Source organism: Falco biarmicus, chromosome 13, assembly GCF_023638135.1.
Source record: "Falco biarmicus isolate bFalBia1 chromosome 13, bFalBia1.pri, whole genome shotgun sequence".
Classification (NCBI taxonomy): Eukaryota; Metazoa; Chordata; class Aves; order Falconiformes; family Falconidae; genus Falco; species Falco biarmicus.
Genome location: NC_079300.1, coordinates 15,061,750 through 15,088,105, shown reverse-complemented (window position 1 = coordinate 15,088,105; position 26,356 = coordinate 15,061,750). Strand labels below are relative to the sequence as shown.

The 26,356-nt window shown below is 50.4% G+C and overlaps 2 long non-coding RNA genes across 2 annotated transcripts; one reads left to right on the top strand and one right to left on the bottom strand.

Annotated features, from left to right (window-relative positions):
• The first annotated feature begins 11,787 nt into the window (after positions 1-11,787).
• LOC130158361 (uncharacterized) lies at positions 11,788-15,889 on the top strand. Its single transcript, XR_008825261.1, has 2 exons — positions 11,788-12,468; positions 13,680-15,889. It is a non-coding gene; the product is annotated as an uncharacterized LOC130158361 (long non-coding RNA).
• Positions 15,890-16,002: 113 nt separating this feature from the next.
• On the bottom strand, positions 16,003-23,679 carry LOC130158362 (uncharacterized). Its single transcript, XR_008825262.1, has 3 exons — positions 22,341-23,679; positions 17,991-22,058; positions 16,003-16,567 (listed from the first exon to the last, which is right to left on the bottom strand). It is a non-coding gene; the product is annotated as an uncharacterized LOC130158362 (long non-coding RNA).
• Between the last annotated feature and the right edge of the window lie 2,677 nt (positions 23,680-26,356).

Here is a 26,356-nt window from a genome sequence, read left to right as displayed (position 1 = left end):
CATCTCCAACACCTTCAGGAGTAAGAGTCGACAACCAGCTGCACAGAAGATGAGGCAAGTCATAAGGTCAGTGCCCAGCACACAGGCACCACCTTGTCCCTGAGCAGCAGAGCAATATCCCTGCAGGATGGTCCCACCACCAGCACAGGCACTGCGGCACTTAAGCATCTTCCTTGCTGCCTCTGCTTTCACATCAGTATGTGGTACCTCCCAGACCTCCAGGACAATGCATCTATCCCTATTCTACACACCACAGTCACTCTGGACTGTGTGGTTCAATGTCCCTGAGGTCAAGGGAATTTGTATCTGGACGAGATCCTGTGTAACCAGGCAGAAATAAAAGTCATGAAAGCATGGTAGAGAAAATAATCCTAGTAGGAACTGGGGGAGCGCTCCCAGCAAGGAACTGGTTCCTGCCTGGTGCTTCTGATGAGCATGGCTGGACACAATTCCCTTTGCAGATCAACGTTATTCATATGTAAATCAAAAGCTGGTTCAAAGGCTTCTGTTGAATTCTTGATTCCCCCTGACTCTGGCTTTCAGTTTTCCTCCTTTATGCCAACAGCTTAGTCAGAAGTCTTTTAAATCACTGCAAAGATCTCAATTATATAATTAGCCAGAATGTGAGTATCTGCAAACTGCAACAAGGGGAGGCTTTGGCTGCCCAAGTTTAAGAGTATGGAGAAAGCTCGTATGCTATTAATTTTTAGCAAAAGCTGATAGAGGGGAAGCTAAAACCAGCTGTGATCCTCTCTGCCAGCTCCTCCAAGGGCACAGCAGCCATGAACTGTGCCTACATAATCACATGCACGCCATGGCTATGTGAGGATGTTTGAATCCTCTCTGTTAAGGGAAGGAATTGCACAGGAGGTGGTTTTTGCATCCTTACAGGCAACTGGACAAGCCTCAAAAATGCTTTGTTCCCTAGGCCAGGCTTTGCAGGAGTGCCCCATCACCTGATCCACGTGAATAAGCCTTTTCCTATTTAAGCTTCACTCTCAGCTGATGGACCATGAACTGTTGAGCCTTAAACGAAAGGGCAGAGCCGATGGAGGCAGGAAAGTGAACGAGTTAAGCAGCCACCAGCCAAGGGCAGCGAACAGGAGAGCAGGGATTTATCTGCCTGGGAAGCAGAGACAAAGATGAGGACAATTATGAAGGCAGCGTGAAGGGAATGCAATAAACCACAGAGACAGGAGACCGCAGTGCCACAAGATGTACGTAACTCTTGAGAGGGACATGTGAAGGCGATTGCTCCAGCATACAGTGCCAGTGACAGCTTGTGAAAAGGGAATGAATAAAAATAAATTATTATCAATTGAGCACATACTAGTTTAGACCAAACCGCTAAACCATAGGTCTGATTCCAAATTCCCAATTCCAAAAGGCAAATTGATCACTCTAGGAAACGAGAAATCAGTTAGGTTGAGGAATCATGGACCAAAAGGGGAAGAAAAGCTCTTAAACTGCTCTGGGATTTGCATCTCATAAAAAAGGGATAAGGTGTGGAGCAGCACTGCAAGCCCAGGTCCCCACTTCACCACCCTAGAAGAGTACTTGGAGCACACAGAGACTCCAGGTGGAATGGAATAGGGAATTAAAGCAAAGGTACCAACACATGACCAGTAAAAAACATTTGATTAGCACCTCAAACCCTCAGACCAAATGACACCTCACAGTAGGTATTAAACAAAAAACTTTAGCCAGCTACATGAGAAAGAGCAGATCAAAGAAAGGAGAAGGGAGGGTCTTTTTACAGAGAAATTGGAGTAAATGCTAATCTCGAAATGTCCCCAAGCTAAGTTAACTCTTCGCCTTGCTTTTCCAATAGGAAAATAATGTTGGATATGAGGTAAAAGGCAAGATGGATAATAATATAAATATGATAAATACTGTAATTAGCCATTTTTTTCAGCCCAGAGATGGGGGAAGGTACAGTTTCACATAGAGTGGACTGACACGTGAAGCCGCAGGAGCAGCAGTATTTGAGCACATCTGGGGTGTTACCATATGACTAGGGAAACGCAAAACAGTATCTATACTTCAGGGAGAAGTAATGAGGAAAGGTCGAGGCCCGACAGTCTAACTGCAGTAGAAAGCTAGATCTTAAAACAAATTTTGAAATAAAGATAATGAAAAATACAGTAACATTAACTGTGGCCTTTGCAAAGAGAAATTTTGTCAGACTTTGTTCTTCCTTCCTTTGAAAGCCAAAGGAAGCCCCTTAGAGCTCATCCCTTCAGACCTCAGTGAAGCAGCTGACATGCCATCAAAGGGAGATTAGTAAACTGAAGATGCTTCTGCTTAAAGACAAGATACAAAGTAGGAAGGAACTGGCTACAAGGGAGGCGATGAAAAGCAGTGTTGACAGAGGCAGGATGAGCCTTAAGAGGCATTACTACCACAGGTCCTTAAGAGTCTGCCATTGAGTTTGATATTTCATTTGCATCTCTGGCACAAGTAGTAAAGTTTGCTTTTGCCACCCACATTCAAGAGAGCTGGATTAATTTCAACAGACACGAAAGAAGGTACCACCAGGAAACCAGCCTGCTTCAGCAAACGCTAAATGGCTGGATAGTTCAGGCTGCAAAAGAAAAACAGAGGAGACCTCATTCCTCTCTAAAAGAGAGCAGAAAACAGGCACAAGCGAGGGAACTGTTATTTCAGCCACCGACAGCAGCAGCACAGGCTGGCCAGGGTACGCCTGGCATGCATTAGCAGCTGGGGCAGCAGGTTCAAGAAGCCAAACTCATCTCCAGATCAAAAGGGATTCATTTGGGAACAGCAGCAGACAGGACAGGTGGTGGTGCAGTTACGTGGAGACACCCACACCAGCAAAGTCATCCCATTCCCTAGAAACACACCACTCCTCTCTCACTGCCTGCTTCTCTCCACCCACGTCTGGGCAGAGTTTCACTTCAAACTGTGCCAAAGTGCTTGTACGGCCATGGTACCTGCAGCGCTGCTGGGAAGAAGCTGGGAGCTGGCCGAGATGCTCCACTGCTGGGACAGACCCCTCAGTGGGTGACAGCAGGTGCCCCAGGAGCAGCAGCTCCCAAGAAATTTGGGAGCATTTCTAGCAGCATTAGTCACTACCCTTGTCCTGACACATTCTGGACTGTCTAGCCAAGATATTGACAGAGACATTGCTTTACCATGGTCAGACCTCTTGGCTCATAAAATAGTAGCTTGAGTTTCCTGCCTTTCATGAAAGCCAGGAGCCCTTCAGTATCCAGCTCATTCATGGAAGATAAAATCTCTTGGCACAGGCTCTTTCCTCACTTGTAGCTTAATGTCATTGTTCAAGCTCTGCAGGGCACTTAATACATCTCGCCCCTGTTAATATCCAGCAAAGTTTTGGACTGATGTAGCTGGGTATCAGCCAGGCACCACTTGTTAAGGTGTAAGGGGGATTCTTTACTGGCATCCTCATTTTCCCTCCCATCTCCACAACCAGCAACACATAGTGGGATTGCACAAACCCAGCCTGTCATACTGCCCATTGCACCTCTAACCTGCCTCGTCCACCACTGACCACACACTAAGGAAGTCAATGACTTGTCCATTGGGGTGGGAACAGCAATGGGACCCAAAGGTGTAGTGGCTGGGGGCAGGAGGTGGCAATGGCCACATATCAGGAAAATGTTCCCAGAAACAGCACATGCCCCTAAGTACTAGAAGTGCCTGGGCATTCTGGTTTTCCCTAGGGACTGCACACAGCAGTGGCTGGAGCCAGCCAGCATCAGGTGTGTCCTTCTGTTCTGCAAGATAATGGCACCACTCCAGTGAAGTCAATACAGTTCAAAGAAATTAAGCAGCACAATTTTAATTAAAATTATAAACTAATGAACCAGGCTTCCAAGGGACATGGTAAAATACCCATTGCTAAGCTTTCACAGCGAGGCTAATTACATACCCAGAAAATTAACAGTCCTTGGTTTGGAACAAGTGTGGGAACTGTGCAGAGACCTCTGTGTCTCCTTCAAAGACCAACCTTCCCAACACATTTACCCACCTACCCCTTCCCTCATGCCTTGCTGTAGGTATGTACCAGTTGTTGCCCATTGCTGTTTAACTAATGTGGTCATACAGACTGTCGGGTTCCTACCCTAAAGCTGTACCCCCTTTGTAGCCATCACCTCATCTGCGTGAGCCTGCAGAGCTCATTGAAACCTGCTGCTGCTGCCTGCCGCCGGTGAAGTGCTTTGTGTCAGGCCGGTGGCTGAGAACCTTTGTACTATCATAACTCAGCCTCGTGCAGAAGCGTAGTCACGGATGTGCCTTTGCAATTCAGAATTACAGAACCGAGCCCAGAAAGCTCAGTCCTACAGAAAACATTCATAAGCAGAAAGGAGATTGATCTAAGTGGGGCCCTTTTGTGTGCCCCCACACGGTCCTGCACCTGTCCCAGCAGTGCTGTGGCAATGGTGAAAGGAGGAGCATTCCCCTTGGGTTTTGCTCCACCAGCACTAACACTTCTAGAGGCTGAACACGCTATAATGAAGTGCTAAATAACAACAATAATTAAAAAATCAGCACCTCTGCTCTATTAGGCAGCTACAAGGATACCTAGCGCTGCTCAACCAGTTTGGTTTTTGTCAAGGCAGCGCAGAGCTTTTGCACTGCTCCTGCAAACTATAAACACAGCAATCTGGGACAAGTCTTCCACCTCCTGAATCCTGTCTCTTGGTAATGCCCCAGTTGCTGCTGGTTAACAGTCTTGATCCCTTGTGCTCACAGTGAAACTGCCAAACAGCCAGGGAAACAGCAGTTTTAGAAATGATGCAGCAGTGATCAGGACACAAGTTCCCACTGTGACACTACATCCAGACCTCACCGAGTGCTAGCTACACAGCTAAGGAAGCATCAGAGCACGGACACGGCTGTCCCAGCCATTGCTGCAGAGCAGCACCCCCCTCTCAGGAGAAGCCCTTGAACATAAAGGCCAAGGAGCTCAGGAGGGCCAAAACACTTCAACAGGGGTTGGCAGGGGGAGTAACACAAGGCAATTCAGCAGGTACCACCTCTCTGCTTTCCTGTAATGTACTTGCTGCAGCCTGTCATGGGACAAGGGCTGGAAGGTCCTGCCTGCTCTGGCTGGGCTCCCTGGGGACAGGACACCAGGGGAAGGCGGGCATCCCTGCAGCACCAGCAGCCGAAGCAAACTGCCCCTCTTCTCCCCAAACAGGCCTGTGCTTTTATCAGGGAAGGGTAGGGAAAAAAAGGAAATTGTAGCTTTGTTTCTAAACAGATGACAAGCTTCCTCTCACTTACAGCAGCATTTACATAAAGCAAATGTTTCTCTCCCAGTAAATGTGGTTTTTTCAGGAGCCAGTAAGCAGACACACATGCAGCATGTGGGGCCGAGCAAGGGTTTGTCTGGGGTAATCATGTCCCCCCTGCAAACACCACAGCATTTTTCTGTTCTGCTGCCCATTAATTCCTTGCACCACTTGTCTTGCACTTAGCAGGAATGACCTTGGCAGAGGCCTCTGGAAACATCTGGGTAACAAACTGATACATTTGTCCTTTTCAGTAAAAGAACTATCTCGCAAAATAATAAAACACGGATTTACTGATAAGTTTCATTTCATATTTATGTCTCCTGTAGTAATTGTATTTACAGAATTGCATATTTCATCAAGGCACCTTTGTTCTTTTATTTCCCTTCTTGTGTGCTTATTCCAATGCTGTGCCAGCTGCATTAATATCAAAAATATTTGTACAATGTCAAACTAAGTCTCCTGGAGAACAAGAAACTATTCAAATAATTTCACAATGATTTCATCAAGTGACCTATTTCTCCAGTGTGATTTTTTTTTGATGTGGAAAGATATTAGAAAAGTTTTCATATGTAAATTCATTAATAACTTCAAGCCCTAGCCCCAGATCTCCTTTTAATTTTTGTCTGAAGCAGCAGTTCCTTGGAAAAAAAAAAAATTAGTGTGACTCAACTCTGGTCTGTAGTGCATGTGAGAAGATAACAGGTAGAGAAATAGCTTTGAGTTCAATCACCAAAAGCTTCCTTATTTTTTTCCTACTGGAAGCACAAACCAAAAATGAGGACCTCATGAGTACATACAATAGCTTTTCTATCAGTTGACTTAAAAACGAACAAGACCATACTGGTTCACAGTATAGAGATAATTAGAAGTAGCACCTTGAAAGTCCATATCATTAAGTACACAGTAATACTACCTGAACTGTCCCAAAACCCCACATAGCCATTAAAGCCAGAAGGAGCCGAGGGGTTCATCACCTCTGAAGAGGGATGCTTTTAGAGACCACTGAGTAGGTGGTCAAAGCCAGCTTAGGACCCAGGTCAGGACAAATTTCAGTCAAGACCCAGCTTCACTCCATAGTCCAGTCTGACCTAGTCTTTTTGCCACATCAGAACATCTCCCCCATCCAAACACAGCTCTTTGGGGCCAACAGCAGCAGTACAGACTGTACACCTGTGTTCCTATAGCAGTATCATTTGCTGCCTGTCTGCTTCCCCCCTCAGTCCCCTTTCCACCTGATTTTCAGCATCTGTGAACAAGGCTGTCCTTTAGTGTAAATCCAGCAGCATTACACCTCTTCTCTGGAAGCAAAGAGGTAGAGACAGCTCTTTCAACAAAAAGTCCTGGTACAGGACCATCAGCATCTTGCTCCTGGAATTTGGCCTGACCATCCTGTATCTTAAGCTTGTTTTCCAGGTGACACATGTTTTCTGAACTGCTGTACACAGTAGATAAGACAGGCCTCAGCTGTTCTGGGCACAGAAAATAGCTGCAGAATGATCTGTTGGCAGTGTCCTTCTCTGACACTGCTTTTTCATGGAAAAAGCCTTTATATAATCCACAGTAAAGGCTTTATCTGGCTTGCCCAAACCATAACCTAATGTATACCCCTCTGGCTGAAAAATTAAATTCAGCAAAAGTTCACATATGAAAAAGTATATTAATCTTATTCATATTGAAATTTGCTTGCTGCTGCACCTGTGTATATTTGTGCAGATACCAGCACACTCCTCCAGGTAATGATACACAAAGTACACTGAGGTGTTTTAAAGAATTTTTACCAAAATAAGTCTTCATGCAAAGTCAGGAGGACTCTCCAGGATGAAGTCTGAACAGTATCCACAAAAATAAATCTTTCTCCTGGGCTGCTAGTCAATTAAGTTTGGTTTTTGCCAGTTTTGCCTGTCTAAGGCAATACAGCTGTGCTGCCTGCAGGCCACTCAGCAATGCCCTGTGCTGGTGGATGGACAGATCTCACTGGTTGTCCATGCCCGTGGTCATGCAGCAGGTCAGGACAGCCACTGGGTTGTGGGCTGCTCTCCCTGGGTGCCCAGCACAGCAGCGCTGCTTCCATCGGCTGTGGCAGAATATTTTGAGCCTGGCACCATGAATGAAGGTAATAACCAGTATCGTCACGCAGGAGCTGGAAGTAGGTAGAAAGAAGCTTTGTGTGGGTGGAGAGAAGAAAAAAAAAAAGGCAGATTAAGGAGACAAGAATCAGAATCTGCAGATCACACAAAACCAGTTCTGTGTCAGGCAGGGAATAATTAACTTGCTCTTTTTTTCTCTAGACAAGCAGCATTGGTGTTGATTTAGAAAGTGCCTTTCTGACACCAAGTGAAACTGGACACCCTTGAGGATGTTTTGCTTTGGATTTTTCAGTGGTTTTAGTGCACAGTTTTGCCATTCTCTATATGTGAATGTGGCATTACAGATAGATGGTAGGTGCTACCTCCACTGCATATCCCAACCTGCGGGCAAAGGCACAGGGCCCTGGTGAGGGTCCGTGCCCAAGGAAATGGTTCAGAATGGTTCTAGTGACAGACATCAGCCCCACTGACAGCCAGGGAAGTTCTCCTCTGAGTTTGAGCAAAAGAGGGAGTTATTTTTAGTATAAAGATTTAGAGGTTAGTATAAAGATTTAGAGGTATTCCTGTTTACCTTATTCATTCCTTGGATTTTTCTTCCACACAAGACTTTAGTGCTATTACATCTGTGCAGCTCTGAGGGTGGGACCCAGGAACCCAACACAAGGGAAGGAGGATCAGGAGCAAATATCTGCCATAGCAAAGCACAAACAAAACCAGCCTGCTGGCAGGTGAGCTTCGCTGCCATGGATCAATACAGGTCTGCTAGTTCTACATTGCTGCCTAGGGTCTTTTTTTTGGTGGAATGAAACATTTTCTGAAGCTGTGGTTATGTCCAACGTGAGAACTGTCAGTGCAGGTTGTAGTGTTATGCAAACCATATCTGCTCTTCATGGGCTTGGCCATCATCTGGCCATAATCAGGCTGCATTCAACTACTTTCTGCTGGCTACAGCATCGAATATAGTTAGTTATGTTCATCAAATTGTAAAATAAAAGCTCAGTATTAAGAACCAGAAGTCCCTGCTCTGCACCTTACAAGCATGACACACGTTGCCAGCATCAGGTCTGAACACACACCGCTTTGCTGCTGTGTGTAAACCCACCCTTCCCAGGCACCGTGCCTGGTCCCAGACCAGCACAAGCAGCTGTTTGCTCTTTATACCTTTGATACAAGAATTCCAATTTCTGCAGTGCTTATTTTCAGGACACATGGGAAGTAGATAGGTGTCCCAGGCATAGAGGCACAAAAAGGATTAGAGGGCTTGACTACCTGACCTCTGCAGAAGTCAACTGAAGACAAAATCCAGGAGCCTTTACACTTTGTTCTGTGTGCTAAGAGCAGAGGTGAAAATACTCACTGCATGTCTTCACACATCACAGAAGACAGGATCATCCTGCATTTTGAAAAACCCTAGACATCCAAAGCCTGCTGTTCCAAGAAAGAAATTGTTCCAACTCAGGAAAAAAAAAATAAAAAAGACACAGGCAGCTATTATTCTGTCTGTACAGGACTTATTTAATAACCCAGTGTCTGCAAACCATAACTTGAAAATTTTCCCTATCATACAACATGCCAGACCACAGCTGCATAAAATAGAAAACCTGTTTTAAGTGACCAGAGCCATTGGAAAAATGCGGAAATATTTCCTCAGGCTGTGAGGCCCTTTCCTGTGGAAAAAATATTTTGCAATCGCCTATTAATACTCTTCCTTGCTGACAACTAGTGCTCACACATTCTAGGTTTCTTCAAAAATGCTTATGTATAGGCTGTTCAAAACTCTGAAAGTAAACAGAGCAAAATTTCTTCCTCATTCTTATCTATTCCCTTCTCCCTCTTCTCTCCTACCTCACACATTAGACATCAATGAGAATGGGAACTCAGAAGCATGGGAATGAATGCATGCACTGGAACAGGATGCCACATGGCACAGAGGCACCATCAGTGGATTCTCCATGCAATAAGGATACATAAGAGGATGCTGAAAGAATGCTTTGAAACAGACTTTTCACTATTACATCAATACCCAGTATTATTCTGTAAGCAAAGCAGCACTGTACACAATCATTTTTTTGCAATACCTTCTAAAACATCGAGTGAGCAGAAATCAGTGACCATCTGACATCTGAGCCACAAAATTCTACAAAAACCTGCAAAGTTCAAATCTAAGCACAGTGTTCCACTCGCCCCTCCCTCCCCGAGGCTGCTCCTTCAGGGCTCTAACTCAGCATCCCCTCCAGTGGGAACTGCCCCTCTCCTGCCTCACAGCACCATCAGTAGGGAATTGCCACTCCCCAGGTTTCTGCCCTGTGCAGCGATGCTCGTCAGCACACCTTGCTTTTGAATGAGAACGAGCCAAGCCCTTTGAGCTGAGCAATTCACATGCTGGTTTTTGCAGTGAGATTTTGAGCAATATACAACTGCAAGCCAATAGACGTGTGGAAGCAATTAAATGCAAGGCTCAGGGTAAACTCAAAACTGATAAAGGGGCCAGTTAAAGATTTAATGTGGACAAAGATTCTTCCAAAGTTTAAGGATGCTGGTTTAGACCCGGCTGTAACATCTGGGAGAACACAAGCTCAGCTTGCCTATCACACCAAGATCAGCCTTGTCGGACAGTCCTCACTTTTCCACTCACTTGAGAGTTAATAGCCTTCTCTAGGTTCAAACACCCACAGACCCTGCCAGAAATTTCTTTACTGAGCTGAAATTATGTTGTTAACTGCTCTGCCAAACACAAGTTTGCCAGCAGTCTCCTTGCCAGGGGCCAGCAGAAGGAACGACGCTTGCTCAGAGGGGTGTAAGCCAGAAGGGCCAAAAAAACGCTCAGTCCCAGACTGAGAGCCCTCCAATGGAAGCAAGTAAAGACAACTCAATGTATACAACTGGTAGAACCACTTGCAGTCCTTTGGCCCTCCACATCCACAGGACAACCACCATCCCATTCCCTGGTTGCGTACCTGCCAGAAAGTGTGCCAAGGAGCTCACGGACATACACGGTATGCAATTGCCTTACGGGACATCATTCTCCTGCATCTTGGCTGCAGTCACAATAGATGTAGTTTTCCCATTGTGTTCCTAAGTTACAGAGCATGGATAATTTCTGGCAGTAGGTTATAGGAGTCAATATAGGGAAGGCTGTGGTCTCACAACTGCAGTAAGATAAGCAGAAGTTTGGGGGCATGAGAGAAGAATTAACGAAGGTTTGAAAAGAGAAGCATTATTTCCAGACCATATCCCAGCCACTGTTTCAGTGTGCTTCGCTTGTCAGCTCAGGGCAGGATTAAAATGGTGGAGTGGGAAAAAGCAGCAGGGGACAGGAGCTAATGAGGGTCTGATTCACTGAGCTGGGAGGTGATGGGCAACCTGGAATTAACAGGGCATTTTGAAGGGTGAGAGCTGCAGCAAAGCCAAACCGGTATCAGAAAACACTGAGATCTCCACCAGGGCAGCAAAAAGAGCAAAACCAAAAGGTGTGCAGAGGGCAACACCCATACTATCTTGTGGCTGCACAACAAGCCACCCACTGCAATTTACCCTGCAGGCAGCCCTCATTCTGCCACCAGGGCCAAGTTCCCCTGCCTGCAAGACAGTACCTACAACAACACAGGAGTGTCGAGGCAAAGACAAGAAGACATTTGACAGCAATGGATGTCAGCAAAATCCAAGTAAAGTTTCTGCTTTCACCAGTCTACTGCACAAATATAGCATATATTTGCAGATTTCTTCAATTTGTCATCGCTTTTGAACCCCAGTTCCATCCTCCAGCATGCTTACTATCAGCCTAGCATGCTCCACACCCTCTCCTGTGAGCCAGACCTCTGATGGAGCCACAGTGGATAATCAGGCTCGGGGCAGTCCTCCCCACCCGCTGGTACAGACCAGTGCTTCACATCTGGGCAGCGGGAGTATTTGCAATGTTTCAAAACTTTCAAGCACTTTAGCAAAAACCAGCTTTATACCACCTACTAGAAACTGAAGCACAAGCCCACATAGCATGAAGAAATCAAAGATAAGACCTAGAGATCTCAATGAAGAGGGTATAAAAAAAAAAAATGGGAATGCTAACTAGTGTGGGCTGCCAAAGGCGTGAGCTCCTGCCCCAGTTTGGGAGCTACCAGGAGCAGCCAGGCTGCTACCCAGCAGTAAGCCGTATCACAGCCCAGACCCCTTCCAACGGCTGCTCGCCCACCTCCTAGCAAGCATCCACGCGCAGACCTGTCCATATTCAGCCGATTCACAGGTCACCCGCAACCCATAGCCAAGCCAGCTCCAGCACCGAGCAGGGTCCCCAGTGTCCTGCCATGCCCTGCTTCCCAGGACAAAAGGGGAGCCTCTTGCTTTCTCAGGCAAGGCAGGCTCTTGGCAAAGCAACAGGAGCAGGGAAAAATCAGAATAACACAGACGCAAGGAAACCTCTTACGCAGCAGAAATGCAGGCAGCTACAGACCACAGGGGTGGCTTGCAGCACCAGCCAAGCAGCTCTGTGCTGCACAGCTCAGGGAAAACTGAACCCAAAACAAAGAGGAAAACAGACTTGCTGGTAGCACAACAAAAATCCCCACAGCCACATCCAGCTGGTGGGGGAGGGAACCCTGCAAAGCTGCACAGCGCAGGGCTGGATGGAAAGGTGGAGCAGTGGGCAGCGCTGGGCTCGCAGCAACAGTTATTCAGTAAACAACACCAGGATTTTTGGCTGAGCAAACAGCCAAGAGAAGGAAAGAAGTGAGGCTGTGCCACACGGATGGCGGGGCAGAACTAAAGGTCTTCCAGGTCGGCAGGAAGGAAACTGTTTCAATGACTTTTCTCTAGAACAACAATGCTGACTATAGGAAAAGGCACAGGCTGCTGCGAACCAACAGTTAAGCAGGAAAATAACCACATCAGAGGCAAAAGGAAAATTTTGAAGTTCAGCATGCTAGACCAGGGGAGGCTGGCCAACAACCACCCTGGAGAGCTAGGAGCCTGCATATTGAATTGCAAGTCTGACTGCAAGGATTTCCAGCAGAGCCATGAACTCACGCCAAGTCAGAAGGCTAGGAGAATGTTTTCCAGGCAAAGCACAGGTAGATTCAGCTTGAAAGTCCAGGCTGTGATGGGTAAGTAGCATCCAATAAAACATTTGGGTTATCCTAGTTTTCAAGATTTGGGACCGTATGCTGGGGATGAGTGTTTTGTTTTCTATCTCCTTAACACCTCTGCTTCCCCAGGAAGGATGGGGTAGAGGTGTCACACGGGCAGCCCAGTGCAGGGGCTGGAGGAGGACCAGGCGAAGCACAGGGGCACTGCAGGGTTGAGCAGGGAAAGATGGAACCTGGCTGGTCCAGGGAGGTGCAGAAGAGGCTCAAGCAAGGAAGAACCCTAGCACTACAATACATCTCTGCCCACAAGCTCCAGCCCTGCATACAGCAAAGACATGCAATGTTCGAGAAGGAGCTGTATGCCCTGTGCCTTGCTCTCTGGGACACAGAGGGGCTTTGCTAGCACTGCTGTGCTGCAGCTCCCTGGAGTCCTCACCAGGGAGAGCAGCTCTTTCCTGGCAAGGAGCTGAACCCAGCAGGCTCACAAAGTTTTTGGGATGCAACACGGGGCAGGCAGAGGTACACCAAGCATCTGCAGGCTTATGGCATGGTTTATGGGATCCTGAGGAAGCAGATAACACAGCACAAAACAGAGCCAAAGCCAGCCCCAGAGATGGAGCAGGGGAGAGGCTTCCCAGAGACCCAGAGGACTTGTTTCAGAGTGTCTTTCCACATCTCAGGACATACTGAGTTCTGCTGAAGTGGAAAACAAGACTGGAGTTAAGTGCCTGCTACCACCCTGCAGGACACAGCAAGAGGAGATAAGTAATGAAGTCTAAAACCAATTCACTCACACAGGAGATCTGTATTTATACCATTCAAAGAGCAACCTTTCTTTGCTTACAGCAAAGCACTGTTTCAGGGGTCAGAAACCCTCTGCCGCCTGTTCTTTACACAAAGATGGAGCAGTCCCACCCCCAGCTATTGCAGAACCCTCTCTCCTACCTCCCAGTACTTATAAGCACTGCACGATGCTGCTGTCACCCCGTCATGTACTCACCCAGACAACAGACTGGTGGTTGAACAAACCCCCACTTCTATCCTACCTTCACTTATAAAAAGGAAGCTGAGAGCAGAAGCAATTATATACTAATGGGCACCTGAGCAGCTGGGAGTGAGAGGAGCTGTCTAGGCTCCTGTTGCCAGAGGAACAAATTGGTATCATCTGGCCACAATTAAAACTCAGGCTGTGATTCTTTTTTTTTTTTTTTTTTTTCTTCTAAAACAAGGTTTCTATCCACCAGAACTGTGGGTGTCTGCAGCGGCTTCCATATAGGAATAGCACAGGCCAAACCCTGCTGTTTATGAAAGGGATTACGTCAGCTGGTGGCTTCAGATAATAAGCGACCACATTTGAGGATCCATGAATTTCCTCCTGATCTGTTTTCTGTGATCCAAGGAGAGGCTGTTCCTGCTTTCATGTTCAGAGCTGACTAATTTGGAGAACACCTGCAAAGACACCAAAGCAATATCCTCATCTGCTAAGGCATTCCTGCAGGCTCCTAGGCTGTAACAAGGGTGTTGTGCAAAAACAGTGCAAGAGGTCCTGAGCAACAGCTGGCAAGTGTCAGGTACGTAGGAAAGGAGAGCTCCAGCCTTCCTGTGGTTTCTGCACATGGAAAGCACTCCATGCTCAGAGTGAGTCATTTATTACTGGTGCTGCAAAGCCCTAGACAAAACAGATGAAATCAGCTGGCAGTGGGCAAGCCAAGAAAACATCTGCTTGTGCCCATGTGGTGTGCAAAACCAGGGCTGCCATGTTCTAACACCTTAATGGTATGAAATTAGAGCAAAACCACATGGTGAATAGTTAAACGGTAGTTTTATCTCATGGAGAAATTAAAATCTATCTATGGCTCTTGTTGTGTACAGAAGGAATCTCTTTGTAAGTTGCTGGTAATTAAGGAAAACACACTTGCATTAAAAAGCCACGTTGGTTTTGATTTTGAGATTTTATTATTATGTTGCAAGTTTAATTGAGAGGGAAGTGCTGGCCTTCTGTGCCCTTTGCATCTCGCTGTGCCTGTTGGATCTGGGGATGAGCCTGACGCTTTGTTTCACACTCAGACGAAGCCATGGCCAAGGCGAACTCAGCTCGGGCTGTGGGCTGCTGCCACCACAGGGCTGAACCAGAGGGCCAGGAGGTGAGAGAGATCCCTCACGGGGTGTTGGCACTGCCCGAACCAGCTCACCTCTCCTCTCTGCCCAGGCAGATACAGGGACTGCCTTCCTCATGGTTGTTTTTATATGATCAGGCAACAAATTATTTTTATTCTACCAAAATTAAGCCTGTTCCTCGAAGCTATAACAAGGGCAGCCGCAACCAAAGGTGACGGGGAGTGCCGCTGGTGGAAACAGCCGTCAGCAGTTTGCATGACCCAGGAGTGCTGTAGACTAGGGGGAAGGTGAGGAAGGCCTCGTAGCACCTCCTGTGGTCTATTGTTCAGGACTTCAAAGATCCCAGGGATCTGTAGTCACTGCTAATAGCTGTTATCTTCTGGTAACAGTAATTATGAACTGAAGGAGACTCAGAGACAGTGATTGTAAAGGGCCAATAAAGCTACACCTTTTCTGCTTGACTTACTTGATTGCCCCTGTTTTCCTTGTATCCACCCCTCTAGGATGTGTCTTTTAATCCTTCCAAGCTGATCTATACGCCTATGAATGCTCACTGTCAATAATACAGTTATTACTGCTGCCTGACTATCCTGAAGCTTCTATCAATCATGCATTAATCTTACACGCAGCTCCTAGGACTCCATCTCAAATGCAAATGTAAGATGTAAAGAACCGGGAGAAGAAAATTCTAAAGCCAGTAAAAGCTGATTTACACTTTCCCAGTTCAGCTTCCTATTAATTTTGCCATACTGGATTTTGGAGTAGTAACTCATCAGTCGGCATTTGTTGAAAGTCCACATACTACTTATGCATAAGCATATAAACTTCACACGTGTGAGCAAAGGGACATGGAAACAGTCACAGCAAGTTGGATCAGTGGTGCATCCCTCCAGTGTGTGCCAAGGGAAAAGTGTCCAAGGGGGCTGCAGACGACTCCTGCCGGTCCTCCCCATGTCTGCTGACACTTGGTTCAAGCACTTCCTAATGCTGGGTTTGCATTTGAATTAGTGACCACCGGGTATTTTCTTCCATAAATCCAATGAATCGTGTTTTGAACCCTTGTAAAATTTTAGCATCCTCTACGCCACACAGCAGTGAGTTTCACAGCTTAACTACAAATTTTGTAAATGAGTCCTCATTTGTTGCAGTGAGTGGGCCTCTGCTACTTTCACCTGATGTCCCCAAAACTCATACGTGAAGAGAGAGAGGATAACCATTCCCTCTTTGTCACAGCTCTCACGATCAAGCAGACTTCTATAATATTTTTCCCTGGACCATTTATTTTTGCAGTCTGGAAAAAAAAACCAAAACAAAATAAAAACAAACCCAACAAAACAAAAACCACCACCTGTCCTAACCTACTGAACTATCCTTCACAGGGAAGCTGTTCAAACCCCAGATCATCTTCACGGAACGTGAATGTGCCATGTCCCTGCTGAACCACTTCACTGAGGTGATGCTGATGTGTGCCTGTAGGGTGGCTGGGTGACATCCAGATGCAGGAACTCGCTGATGCGGGCTGCAGGAGCAGCTGCTGTGGCACTCCCAGGCTGCCGCAGCAGGGTGGCCTTCCATCTGCACCCACTGAGCTGGCTCCCATCCCTTCTGTGTGCTGGGCTAGCTCCATCCCTTGTGCATGCTGAGCTGCTCCTGGGGCTGGCAGTGCCACAGCAGCATCCCTGGGCAGGAGGGGTCTGGCTGTTTGCACAGCAAGCTGCCCAGCATTCAGGGTAGGCTGAGAACCAGAAGGTGTTCTCTGAGAACCAGAAGGTGTTCTCTGAAGCAGGGGCATCACTCATCACTATTTTACACATCACTTTGTTCATATTTCTTCTACGATGAAATGTCATAAGAGGGGCAAGAATGCTTTTGTCATCAGCTAGTGGGGAGAAACAATAGCTCTGCTCATTCTGTCACCACCCCGCAGAGGCTGAATCACCATCACAAGGCGAATTATCCTCTTGCCTGTTGCTCAGCTCCTTCATCCCGGTGACTCATTCTGGAACAAGGACAAGAGTGAAAGGCGGATGCTACAACCTCCTCCCCCCTCCAAAACGTGAAGCAAATAGCAATCTGGTTGGGATCATCTCAGGGCAAGGGACAGTGAGCAGGGCTGGCGAGCCCCCGGGAGGCAGCAGTGGGGCTTGGAGGCTGGGGATGCTGCACAGCCGGGGGCAAGGGCTGGTGCAGGGCATGGAGAGCGCAGCAGCTCCGGGCGTGCAGCGGTTTTGCTGGTTCTGCAGCCTCTCTCAGGGTTGGTTTCTCGTTAGGTAACTCCACCAGCCTGAGACAATGCATAGAAGTTTGTCTTTCCTTGCTCAGCAAAGGTTCTTCATAAGCAATATTTCTTCTGCCTGCCTTTGGTGAAGAAATGCAGATTGTTTGGGTTTCTGTACACAGGGCCAGCAGAGCACTGGCTGCTTTGCCAGTAGCATGGAGGGATGCTCCTCTCTGCAGGCTGTTTTAAATCGATTTAAATGGGCTATAGATGCTCACAAGGAGAAATGAACCCTGTCCTGGTCTAACACAGCTCTCGTAGCTCATTCTGGAGAGCAGATGTGCCAGTGACCTCTGACCACAGGCTGAAGGCTTTCCTGAAGGGATGCAAGCCCCGTGCATGCCCCCACGCTGTGGACAGCCAGCCTGGACCCCAAGCTCAGCCTCGTCTATCATCCCTGGGGCACATCCATCCAGCTACAGAGTCAGAGAGGTGGCATCTCACCTGGCCCATGAAGTGTTGTAAAACAAGTGCTGGTGATTTCAGGTTAAGGAAGCTCCAAACAACCTGATGGGGGAAAATATGTCTCCAAAAAAAGGGTGCCATATGTGCCCGCCAAGCAGGGCTGCTCGCGCCGCTGCAGCGAGGCTTCTCTCATTACTCATTGGCAGTGAGACACACTGCCAGGCTGGTGGCGAAGAGACATCGCGTTACCAGGATTAGACACAAAATGTATTTTGCAGGAGGGCTAAAACTAGTCTGAGGGTAATGAATTTCAATGGCATGCTGCCTTTCGGAGCATGCTAGAGAGCAATGCCCCCTTTCTTTGGCTTTGCTGTTACCAAGGGCGCCCTGAAATAGAGTTGCTGACGGGGCCATGTGAGCACCTGGTCACCCCAGGGGTTCAGGTGAGCAAGAGCATCTCTGGCAACAGGGCGAGGAGGGTGCATGACCAGCCCTCAGCTGACCTGTGCCGGGGGGAGGGGGTGGGGGGCTGGGCAGCAGCACCTCAACTCCCTACCTGCCCTGATGGCACTCTGCCAGGGAAACCCTAAAAACCAGCCTACAGGCACTTTTCCACTTGCTGGGTGGATTGCTCTGGCAGAAGGATTTGTGCTGGCTTAACTCCTCATATTTACGTTTCTCCTGTGTCGCTGCTTGCCTCCCTGGTCTCCACCGCCCCTCCTCCCCCAGGTTTCCTCACCTCCATCACCACCCACGCTGCAGCTCCGCTGTACGTGCCGCGTCTCGTGGAGGCTCACAGGAGCACGGTGCAGCCAGAAAATGGCCTTTCCTGAGCGCACAGAGCTGAAAGAGGAGGCAGCAGGTGCCACAAGCTGCTATGGGGTAAATTAATTGTTAAGGCAAGAAGAAGGTCATTGCTTTATCTCATTGCTAATGGAAAAGTCCAGTCAATTAAGCTTTAAGACACACTGGAAGTACTAGCAGTGATTACAACTGTCAGACAAATATTGTGTGGCAAGAAATAACAAACTAACACAGATTTTTTCTGAGGCTTTTTAAGCTTAGGGGAAAAGGCACGCTTTTTTTTGCCTTTTTTTTTTCTCTTTCTTACAAAACTCCCCTCTGCAAAGGCAGACAGTAAATCCAATGTACAAGCCTTTGCTGGGACAGAGAATCTCCTCAGTTTGCAGCCACAGTGTAAGCTCATCTGTGTACGATCACACCTTTAATTGTGCCTGTTATGCTCAGAAATGACCTATGATTTCATACAAACTACATAATATAAGGCACAGGAGTTTGAGAGTATTGCTGAGGAGCAGAGGGAGCTTTGCAGGCAACATCCCCATCACAAACCGACTGCTCCGTGGCCCGCACCAGCTTGCGTTGTGTGTGATGGACCAGCCAGCACAGAACACCGTGGTGCAGGACCTGGCTGCCGCAGCCAGGACAGCCCATGACTGCCAGGGCAGGTGGAGCATCCCCAGCCAGCCCAGCCACTGCCCCCAGCAAAGCCCAGCAGCCAGCACAGGGGCTGCCATGCAGCCAGTGCTGCTGTTAGAGGAGGGGCCAAGATGCTTTGTCTATGAAGGCTGGCTGTATCCCTCCTGTGGGGAACTACAGAGGGTCTAGGAGCTTCCCAGACACCTGAAAGGTCAGTGAATGTGCTGAGCTTCTCACCCGACTCTGCACAGCACAGCTGTTGCTGCAGGGAAAAGCTCAATGGCAAAGACCCTGCCGGGCAAGCGAAGATTCCCATCACAAGGTAGCAGGTATCACTGGAAAAGCCCAAAGTGTGGCCCAGCTCAAGCGCCAGCCCCCCAGGAGCTGCAGAGCAGCCCTGCACCCCCTCGGAGTATTTTCTGAGACGCACAGAGCCAGGGAGAACCTCCCCACAGCATCACCAGCATCACTGCAAGGCTCGAGCAGGGAATAGCGCGTTCATGAGGCCACCTGCCCCCGCTCCCTTGGGGATTAATAGCACTGACATGTGCTGGTGAATCATTAACCCCAGGAGAAGTGGTTCTCCCGCAGTAATTGTCTTTCCGTTGCGCAGTAATGCCTGCTAATAGTACTGACAGCCTTCGCTTTTAGGAGGCTTACGGTGTCGGAATTATCAAATGGGTACGCGCGCTCCTCCTGACCCTGTGCAGGCCTCAGCCTCTCTGGATAGCCCATTTTATCCCAATAAGTAACATCCTTGCTTAGAGATATTATAAACAGACTGATACATAAGCATAAATGACAAGGCTGCTATTATACCAGGGGTTATGTTGACATTACAAACCGATGCCGAAGCTGGAGAAGTGGTGCTGTGGTCACTGGGCTCCCAGGCAGGACATCAGTGGTGCCTACTGGAGAGGTTCAGCCCGAGACATTTCGCATTGCTTTGGAACAGGCTTCCATAGCTATTCATTGATGGCATTTCCAAATTATTTTTAGTACTAACAAAATAAAATAATAGTGTTTTACACAGAAGCCAGCTCCCAGGGTTTACAACTGCTGCAAGGCTCTTTGAGCCTTTGGGCACTGAGGGGTATTTTCAGCATTTTTGAAGGCTGGGAACAGCCTCGGAGGGTGCAGAAGCCTTGGTGAAGGTGGTAGGAGCTAAGCAGGGAGCTCAGGAGAGCCAGCTGAGCCTGAGACACCCATCCCTGCTGGGCTCCGGCTCCGGGAGGAGGCTCACAGCAGGGTGGTGGGCTGTGGAAAGACAGGGAGGGTCACAAAGCCGAGGGTGGGGGATGGCTGGAGTCCTGCACAGCCACTGCCTGCTGCAGAGCTGGGAGATGCTGCAAACACTGCTGGGCCCAGACACAGCCGTACCTGAGCAGACGGTGCAGGAGAGCCCATCCAGCACAGCTGGTCTGCAGGAGCATCAGGATCCATCCCAGCCCCGTGGGCACTCCGTGCTCGAGCCCGTGGCTGGCTGGGCACCTGGTTTAGGAGATGGGGAGCAGAGGACATGTCTGATGGCAGAGCCTGTGCGTGGGGGGACCGAGCTTGGCGCAGCACTGGGCTCTTCCCAAACACTGCACAGCAAATAAAAGGCAGCAGCACATACCACACAGGTAAGATTCCCTCTCTGAAGCGCTTTATGTCTGTAGCCCAGTCAGGTTTCCCCTCACCTCCCAGATGTTACGTGACCTCCAGGGTCACCTCAACTGCCACTTCTGTCCCCAGCAGCATCAGACAAGGCTTGCAGGGAGAGCTGAGGTCCTGCACTGAGCTGACAGACACAAGGAAGTGTTCGCCTCCCATAGCACTTGTCTGTGTCCCCTAGCTGTAACAGTCTGTTTTATTAAAAACCCACCTCTCCTTGCAAACCCGGTGCGGCAGGAACTCCTGCCAGCAGAGGGGAGCGAGTCTGGCTGGTCTCGGCACCCTGCGGGAGAGTGGAGCTGCTCTGCCCGCTCAGGGCTAGGAGATGGAGCACACCAAGCACCCAGCACGGGCCCCCAGGAGCAGAACCCCCATATTGGGGGTCCCAGGGCAGCCCAGCCTTCCCACTACCCACCTCAGTGATCTCTTTTCCCCAAAAAGAGGAAAAGTCTTCAAAATAATGCTTGGGATTCTTACTTGCTTGCCCTGAGCCTGCTCAGGACACATCCAGACCTCTCCACAAGCACAAGGGCTGCTGATCTGCTTCCTCGGGGCGAGAGGCTGCCACTGCCAGCTAACCGCCTCAGCCCTGGGAGCCTGGAGCTGCACGGAGGGAAAAGCCACCAAACCTTCTGTGACTCACACTGAAACCATGAATCGTCTGTATTTCCAGGCAGGCCTGTAATCAGGCTGGAAAAGGGCTGATCCGGAAAGGGCGCGAGGGTGACAAGGAACCGGCTGTGTGAGGGGTCACAGCCTGAGCTAGGTGACCCACAGCTCATCCCCCAGGGCACAGCCCCCCAGCCTGGGGGGAGCATCTCCAAGCAGCCATGCCTGCATTTTCCCCTGGCTGCTCAGGGGCTGCTGCTGCTGCAGAAGCTTCAGGAGGTTTTGCCTGCCACTAACAGCACTCGTATCACCTCCAAAATTAGGTCTTTTAAGGAACGTGATGCTTTAAATATTCAGCTGCGGGGGTGCGATGCGCACTGGTGTGGTTACAGCTTAAGACACATCCACCACCTGGTTACCAGCTGGCTAAAAATCCAGCCCTGCCCATTTGCTGCTTTCACTTACAGAAATCCTTCAAAACATTTGCAATCGCTTCAGGAACACTGTTGTTAGCTCCAAACCTCCTGATGCCCACTGCTCGCCACTGCAGTACTCCAGGAGCTCCTGGGAGCTCTCCCACCGCGCTCGGGATCAAAGCACCAGCCCAGCTCAAAGCGCTGCTCAGAGTGGATCTTACAGATGCTTCAGCCAAGTCCTCAAAAAAAGCTCATCTGCTTTCATCCTCGCTGCAGCCTAACAGGCATCTGCAAGCCCCTGGGATTCCTTGTGGATTCCTTTTCTCTCTGTTGTATCAAACCAGGATGAATCCTCTCACAAAGCACATTTCAAAGATCTCGGCAATCTCGGCAGTCCCATTTCCACTGGCTCAGAGCTGGGTGGATGGATGGGAGGGAGGCAGCACCGGAGCGGTATTTTCCAGGAGCAGGAGCTCAGCCTGGTGGGCATCCCCTGGAGATGCCCAGCACAAGAGTTGTGTCATGTGTCCTTCACCCTCAGAGGCTGGCTGTCTGCTGGTCCGGGAATTTGGGTGCATTTTTTTCCATCTGTGGGATGGAGTTAGCATGCCTGCATTTTTTTCTGAAGAATTATAGAAGAGGGGAAACAGCAGCCATAAAATGCAGTCCTGCAAATCACCATTTCCCTGGAATAGGAAAGAAAAATACCCGGTGTTACTCTCAAATACCAGGGCACCTGCCCCGCTTCTGTTTCCCTGGTGCCATTCCCTGCACGTGCCAGGCACACACCACCACTGAGCCCAGCCTGGGACCACCTAAGGCCCTATTTACTCACAGGTACCAGCGTTAATAGCAAATCCTCCATTCCATGAAAGACCAAACAAAGCAGCAAAGCGAAGCCCAGACGCTGCTGGGCATAGCTGTGTGCAAGTGTACACCCAGGGCCGGGTTATCTCTTGGACACTGACCTCAGGGCAGCGTGAGCTGCTCTGGCACAGATCTTCATTAGGGAGTGGAGCTCATGACCCTCAGCGCCACGTGGGATGGGTGGCATTTGGATGGGGTGCGGGTCCTGGGAGAGCATCACACTGCAGACACTGACACACCAGTCGTCTTGCCCAGCACAGCTCGAGAGTGGCCAAATCTAGAGCAAACCCAACAAAATGCGTGTTGCTGGTGCTCCACTCTCAACTCTGAGGGTTTTCTGGAGGATTTTGGCAGGGGTTTCAGTTACGGTGCAAACCAGAGCATGACTGCAGCCGGTCAGAAAGCCACAGAAGCATCTGTGTGCAGGATCCTGCCACAAATGGGGGACCAGGAGCAGAGACAAGTGCCGCAGGGTCCGGCTTCAGCAGCCAGGGCCACAAAGAGCCTTTCAGGGTGGCCGGCAGCTGCTGGGGCTCAGCGCGGCGGTGCGGTACCAGCCCGTGCACGGCCGGCAGCACCAGCGTGCAGCTTGGCTCTGTCTGCGCTTTGTGCCGGCGGCTGAATTGCCTCTGGTGGAGGCATCTCCCCTTGTTCTCATCTGCCGGGGCTGAAAAGGACCTTTTCAGGGCCTGAGGACAGTCTCTCACCTCCACCCAGTGCTCAGGACACCCAGCATTTGTGGCACCTGGCTGGGCTGCGGCACCAACACCCATCACATCTGTGGGGGGACTGCAGGGAACAAGGTAAAGCACCATGTGCTGGGGGTCCAGGGGAAGCCTGGGCTTGCAGGCAAGCTAAACCCCCCCTTGGGCTGCACAGGGGAGAGGGACGAGCAATGGCTTAATGCTTAGAGCCAAGGAGCCTGGGTATCTGTCTACTCCATTCCCACAACCTCCTCCACACAGGACAGCCAAGCTGATGCACAAGAGGGGCTTTGCTGCACGCTTGTCCCAGGAGCTGGGGATGCCCTGGCAGCTCCCCTCTGTGCACAGATGGCAGGTGGCTGGAAGGGCCCTGTTTCAATCCAGGGCCAGCCCCTTGGGGACAGCCTGTTCTCCCACTCACCACCCCACAGCCCTGCGGCAGCTGCCCAGGTCGCAGCACTGTGCTGTTTCCAGCAGCAGGTTAGAGCCGAGTGGCTTCTGGCAGTGCCAGAGTGGGAGGCTCTGGTGTTAGCACAGCGTGAGCCCGGAGCTTCCCAGGGCTGCTCCGGCCAGGGGGAAGCACGGCACATGGAGAGCTGTTCCCAGGGTGAGCCTGCTCCCTGCCACCACCGCACTGCTTCAGACTGCCAAACCCTTTGGGAGCGCACAGCAACGCACTGCTCGGCCACACACACCCACAGCCATCCTGTGGCAGGCTGCCCTGTGCCCCTGTAGCCTCCCCAAGGTGCCACGCAGTCCCCCACAGCACCCCTGGCACCCCACCGCATCCCTGCGCTGAGCTGCCCCCACGGCACACCCACCCACACCTCCCGTCAGCACCACAGCCCGGCCAGCCGAGTCTGCGAGGGAAACTTGCTTTCAAGAACAACAAGGGAAAAAATGTCCACCAACCTCTCGAGGTGCTCTTGCCATCCCTGGCAGTGACTTTCCCTGGTGCAGGGGCCACCAGCTCTCGCGGTGGGTGTCTCCCCGGGTGTTGGTGCAGCGTGCTCAGAGAGCTCAGCCAGGGACGGTCACTGTCCCTCAGGCACGGAAGCGGTTTTGGTTGGGGAGCTACAGCTGAGTAGCTTGAAATCTTTCAAGCTGAAATCTTTTGAAAGACCCTGCGCACCTGCCTGTGCATTTCTGTCCGCTCTTCAGCAACGAAGTACAGACCTGGCACCCCCAGAGCCCCAGGATGCTGCAAAAGACAGGGACATCCCTGTGCCTGCCGTCACCCCCTGGGCCACCACATCCCCACTCCTGAACGCATCACCCCACATGGAGGAGCTGGCCTCCCCTGTGCGTGCCAGGGCTCCCCACACACCGGCTCCCCCCACGCTGGCAAGCCCCTTGGTGCCGAGGGGGGGTCAGCCTGGTCTGGCACAAAGCCACGTGTACTGTGACAGAAACACGGCCACTGCTGAGAGAAGGCTGGGAGCCACTTGCTGCCCCCCTGGGACATTCTCCCCTCCAAGCCCCTTGCAGATTAGGGCCAGAACACAGCTGGAACTGCATTGATCTGCTGAGCAATTAACCCAGGAGCTGAGAAACAAAGGGTGGGCTCAGAAGGAAGCGGGATGAGGAGGAAGGGGAAAGGCCGCAGCCCTGGGCGCGCTGCGCAGGCAGCGGCAGAGCAGGCAGGGCTGGTTTGTGCCATGCCAAGGGTTTGGCCCCTCTCTCCAGCACAGGGCTCTGCTTTCCAGGCATGGCGGTGGTGTGGCTCGTGGGAAGTGCTGCTCCACAGCAGGTGAGCTGGAAGAACAGCACGTTGCTCCTTGCTGTGGGATTTGGTGCTACAGAAAACTTGAAAGTAACACAGGGAGGCAGAGCTCTCCCGCAGCAACAGCGAAGGGAATTCATACCCTGTCTCCGTGGGGTGGAGGGCAATTCCCTCATCTGCAGAAGTCTCTGCTAAGCGCAGCTAATCCCCACAGAGTGGGCTCAGGGAGGCAGGGAGCAGGGTGGCATCCAGAGGAGCTTCAGGGAAAGTGCTGGTGAGCCAGAGGAAAGCAGCTCCCACCGCTCCTGCTGATCCAGCACCCTCTGCTGCATGCCAGCACCCAGCCCGAGGCACACTGACCAGCTACAGGGGACAACAGGGACCTCTCAGCAGTCAGAAGCAGCAGCAGGGTCAAGAAGCAGAGGCAAAACAAGGAGGAAGAGAGTGACCTCCTGGCACCACTGGGACCATTCCCAAGCACAGCAGGTTCAGCAGGAGCAGCGTCAGGGCCCCCAGGGGCATCCCCATGGGAGCAGATCCATCCCTTACCCCAAGCAGCATCACGGGCTCTGCCCACCAGAGAAGGCTAGGCAGGAGTTGTAGGAGTCAATCCAGCGTAGTGGGGCTGAAGACCAGCATCCTCCATCCCCACCTCGGCGGGGCTGAGGAGCTGCAGGTGGGGCTGAAATAGGATCCTGGGCAGGGCAGGGGATCCCTGCTGGGGCTGGTCAGGTCCTGATGATCCATCAGGGCGTAATACCTTTCTCAGTGATTTTAAACTCACTGCAGATCCAGAGGTGATATACCAACAAGAATGCAAAGCTTCTGCTGAACCAATTTGAATTTTTTCCTAGTCTTTTAGACCAGTTATGCTTTCAATCTCGTGACAACAAACACCCCAATTTCACTGCGTTGTGGTTGGGATCCTGGTTAGGTTTCCCCCAGTACCTCCAAGATCTGACGATAGGGGAAGCAGCGAAACCTCACTGTGTTTTTAGGTACAACAGAAATCTGCTGCTTTCTGTGCAGCCCTGGGTGGGCTGGTTCACATGCACCAGCAGCGTGCAGACTCCTAAGGCCTGAAAAACTGGCTCGAAGTCCCTGTGGGAACATGTTATCTTGCAAGGTTTACGGTCCATCCTGTTCCAGACAAAGGCAGAAATGCCACCGCAGTGATTGCTCCAGATGTTACGGTGTTTTTTACACCACTGCCCTGGCATTCACAGCTGAGGGAGAAATGAGGATGGGAACGTTTACACTTTCACCTCCAGCCCCAGCAAGAAGCTTTTGGGGGGGTTGGTGCACGGGTATTTAGAGAGGAGGAGAGCGGCTCCTGTTACTTCCCAACTTACTATTCTGGCTGGAAAATAAAGTAAGGTTGTGCTCGAGGATGAACACCTGTGCAAGCCCAGGAGGGGGATTTTAGTCGTCTGTGTCTTCTTTTCCTTTGGGAAAGGCATGACCCCTTATCAGTGCCTGGCCCCGCACGACGATGGAGAGGTAAGTGGCGAGGGGAGCAAACACCCCAGGGGCCAGCACGTTGAAACTTGTTGGAAATGCGAAGGGAGGATGGGCTGAAGTCCCTGCCGAGGCCTGGCTGTGTCTGGGGTGGCTGAAGTGAGGCCGTGGTTCCCAGGTTCCCACAGCTCCTCGGCACCACAGGCAGATCCCAGCCGCTCTGTGGGTGGGA